Source organism: Oncorhynchus kisutch, linkage group LG17 (genome assembly GCF_002021735.2).
Source record: "Oncorhynchus kisutch isolate 150728-3 linkage group LG17, Okis_V2, whole genome shotgun sequence".
NCBI lineage: Eukaryota > Metazoa > Chordata > Actinopteri > Salmoniformes > Salmonidae > Oncorhynchus > Oncorhynchus kisutch.
Window position 1 is genome coordinate 72,186,735 of NC_034190.2, and position 4,826 is coordinate 72,191,560.

Genomic DNA, 4,826 nt, shown 5'->3' on the forward strand with positions numbered 1-4,826 from the left:
GCGTTCATCTTTCCCATGTTCCTGCCGCTGAAAAACATCCCCACAGCATGATGCTTCCACGACCCTGCTTCACCGTAGGGATGGGGCCAGGTTTCCTCCAGATATGACGCTTGGCATTCAGGTCAGAGTTCAATGTTGGTTTTATCAGACCAAAGAATCTTGTTTCTTTGGTGTGTAGTGGAGTACACAATGTATATCACATTCTACATTTACATTTTTAAAGAGTAGTGACCTGACTATTGGGTACCCAATTTACAAAATTATATTGATTTCCTCACACAGTAAGCATGTTCTTATTTAACAGCACTGAGTGGTCTGTGTCTTAAAAGTCTGAAATGGAGTCTAATTATAGCCTAGTAACATTACTGGACGAGCGATTAACATCACATTAGTGTTCTTATGAACTGCCAGCAGATGGCGTTACAAATCTTTGGTGTTTCATCATTGTATTTCACCAATATTAGTACCAGGGAGAAGCGAGATATTTATGCTCTTTAGCAACGACTAAAATGGGTGGATCCTTATGTTTACATCTCTACATACATGTTTCAATTGAGTTCATTGTGTATAGCACAATACCTCTTCGTTTGAGGTAGGTGTACCATTTACTACAAAGTCTGGATCCTCTTATTAGGCGGCGCACAATTGGCCCAGCGTCGTCGGGGTTTGGCCGGGGGAGGCCGTCATTGTAAATAAGAATTTGTTCTTAACTGATTTGCCTAGTTAAATGTTAAAGAAAAAATAAGAATTATTATGTGTAAGATGACAATCAGAAAGCTTCCGAATGTATTTTCAGAGTTTGGCTGATGTTGCTGTTTTTTACATTTGGACAGTGTGACGGGTTGAAGAAAGTGTTGGATTTGTGGTTTTAGCCTGGGTGCCGGTCTGTTTCTGCTGTCTTGCCAACCACTTACTGTATGTGGAATTGTCATGTTTGACAATGACTGGTGTAGGCAAAAGCACAAACAGATCGGGGACAAAGCTAGTGTTGGATTATTTATGAATCAAGATCATCTTTTATATTCCTTTACAGAGACAGTTCCTGCTGAATTAGTACAGATGTAGGATTTTAATTTGAGCCAGTTTGCTACAGCAGGAAAATGAACCTGCAGCAACAGTCGATGTGAATTATTATGTGGATTTTTCGTAAGGGAAAATCAAGTCTCTGAAATGTGTGGAAATTACAAACATCTAATACATTGCAGGGAAGTTCACCTGCAACAGGATGATCCAATTAAGATCCTACATCTGTATGAACTCATGATGCATGATGAGATCATACCATATATTTCTGGCTGACTAACCTCTCCTTCCTTTTCCTCAGCATATGAAACTGCATCCACATATTCCCATAACAAGACGCATTGTTTTCATGCGGAGGCTTTGAATAGTGGGATGTTCACGGTCCACAAGTGTGTGGCAGATCTTCCAGAGGCATGGCAGGAACATGCATGCACTCACTCAAGCACACACACACACAAACATATCCACTTACAGGGATTGCTGGTCCTGTGCTATCCTGCCTTGCCCTGGCTGTAGTGTGCGCTGGACAAGGTGTATTTACAGGTGATTATATCAGCTAATCGGTGCATTACAGCATGTTGATTCCACACAAGCCCCTAATCCACATGGAAAAGGCAGCACGGCCCCTCTGGGATAGTCTCTAGTCTTAATCTGATCCAGAATCCGGTCGGTCGGTGGGCGGTGTCTCCTCCCTTGCTCACATCTGGCCCTGTGGGATTTAATGTTGTAATCCTTGATTTTAAAACAATTTTATTGTGCTTTAGCGCTGATACCCTGGACTTTAATTATTGAAATGCAGCTTTAGTTTTGAACCACAAAGTAATTACACAACCTCCGCTATATTAGCTTCTCCTAATATGGAACGTGTGTGGTACACAGAATGTACTCTCACTGGACACTGCAGTGCGGTGTGCACGTCCTCACAATTATAGTCGGAAAGGTGAAAGACATTGCTTAGAAAGTGTTTAAAGAAACCAGGTTATGTGATGTTACTGTTGGAGCAAAATTGGTTTGTCCAGAAATTAGTGTATGTAAAAGAAGTATGACATATGAGGCATTGTTATGCTCTCCCACTTTTGCTTTGTTTTTTCAACATTGGGATACTCCCTTGAACTCTTATGGTGGCAGTAATTACGTGCTGTATATGGGATTGTGGATGTATTGTCTATGATGAGATCCATTTTAAATATATAGTATTATCATCCTGGTTGTTCTGTTTAGTTCCAAGCAGCTGGGGAATGTGAGGGTTAACTCTCCTCCCTGTGACAGATGTCAAAAAGCATGCTGTAAAAAATGTCAGATTAACACAAAGGGGCACTTTGTGCAAATCCCGATTATGGAGAGCACTTTCATTTATTAAAGTCTGCCAATCCCTGTGCTCTTTTGGAGCCGAGATTAAAATCAGGTAGACACCATTGTTTGTCTAAACAATCCCCTCTCTAATCTAAGCTCTCCCTCCTTCCCGCTCTCCCTCAACTTGTTTCCTCTGTAGCTTGGAGCCTAAATGGGCCCAGGGCTGGCCGGCTGGATGTACTGACAGCAGGGGCTTATGTTATGGGTCGTCCGCTTGCTACTGCCACCACTGATTCCCATTAAATCAACATCATCCCCTTTAGAAAGGCTAGGTGATTGGATTTAGGACGTGTTTTTACAGAGGGGTAAAAAAGAGAACTGATAACTAAAGCGTGTTCAAAAGGTCTGTGCTGTGAAAAGGCCCACGGACAAGTGGCAACCATATGGAGTGGATCAACGTGCTATTCATAGTGAACATAGTGAACACATCTGCCCTATATCAGAGCCAGGACACCACCAGTCCATGTCACGCGCTGCCATTAGTTAAAGACTAATTGACCCTCATATTGTTGGAGACTGAGAGGACCACAGCTCTCAGAACATCTGGCCCCTCAAGGCCCCAAGGCAGACTCTGGGCCCCTAAAGGTTTAAGCAGACAGGTGCCCAATAATCCGGTCATGGGTCACCCTGTGTTGTTCATGGTGGAATCTTTGTTACAATCACATTGAGGAGGATAGACCAAGGAGGATAGACCAAGGAGGTTAGTGTAACGGCTTTCTTCTGTCGAAGGAAAGTCGGACCAAAATGCAGCGTGGTGGTTACTCATGTTCTTTAATGTAAAATGAACGATACATGAAATAACTAAATCTACAAAACAACAAACGGACCATGAAAACCTATACAGCCTATCTTGTGACAACAAACACAGAGACAGGAACAATCACCCACAAACACACAGTGAAACCCGGGCTACCTAAATATGGTTCCCAATCAGAGACCACGATAATCACCTGACTCTGATTGAGAACCGCCTCAGGTAGCCATAGACTATGCTAGACACCCCTACTCAGCCACAATCCCAATACCTACTAAAACCCCAATACAAAAACACACCACCAAATAAACCCATGTCACACCCTGGCCTGACCAAATAAATATATAAACACAAAATACTAAGACCAGTGACTGACCAGTGCGACAGTTAGACCAAGGAGGTTAGACCAAGAGCAGTTGTTTTCAAAAGTAACATCTTGGAAATGTTATTATTTGCCGTGTTTTCTATAAAATAGTTGTATTCAAATTGTTTCCCCATGGACATATGTCAACTTCACGCCTGTACAGACACATCCTACCTGCTTTATATATTAGGATTTGTGTCTTCATTACTGTGATAGATGTACTTTCTAAATCATTTTCCAAATTGCTCCATACTGTATTGTGAGCGAAGTTATTACATGATTGATACATATTATTTACCCTCCACTTTGTGTCTTCAGTAATGGCAAAGTGATTATTGAATATGTTCTCAGCTTCTGTCTGGAATTTTACAACACACAGACATGGCATATGTCAGCGGATCATCATTCTTTATCCTCATAGTAAAAGTTAGGGTGTTTTTAAAAAATGGCAACGCATAAGGTCTCATTTTGTTGTGTGAACTGCAAGATTACTAGGGCCTACTCCACACTGTAATTGTATCAGCTCATAAGAAGCTTATTGTCATCTCAACATTGTATTTTTTAGGATGATAAAACATATGAAATTTAAATCACAAGCATATTTCTTAATTAAATGGAAACTCATCTAAAGAGTATCTAGCTACAAGTGGAAAAAGAGAGAGAGCATGTGAGATTACCGAGGTAAATCGAACACATTTAATATTCAGAACGCATTGACACAATTAATCTGACATTGTGGTGTAGGATAATACCTTAACTGACACTAGGCATCAACTATAATGGGGCTCTGTCTGAGCACCATGGTCCCTCTTGCTGTGGCATATGGTTACACACCGGATAGATGCTTTCACCTATGTGAACCCAACTAGTCCTACTGCATGAGTTGTATGATTCTAATGGTGACTTTTGTCATGAAATTCTAAGGAAAATGTTTTAATCTAAACCTAATAAAAAAGTTTTAAAAAATCATAAATATTTGAAGGGAAATGTTTTATTCTAAACCTTAAAGTCATATCATAGATGAAGCATATCTCTAAAAGGCAGTAGAATTACATAGGCCCCTAGGTCCTAAACTTTGTGGATGCTGACTCAAAGGCTATAAAATAACTATACGATAGACTAGGCTAATAATGCATTGAGAAAGGATGGGTTGCTCAGTGCTATGCCAAAGACTTTGACATTGTAAGAGAAGCCTAGGCCTTGTTTGAACAAATCTATATGCCACTGTAATAAAGTTGCAACATGCTGTCAAAAACCCTTGTTGTCTCCCTCTCAGCTTTGTTTCAGTCCTGAAAGAGTTAACCGGAGGAGGCGCAGTGAGTGGTTGGGTTT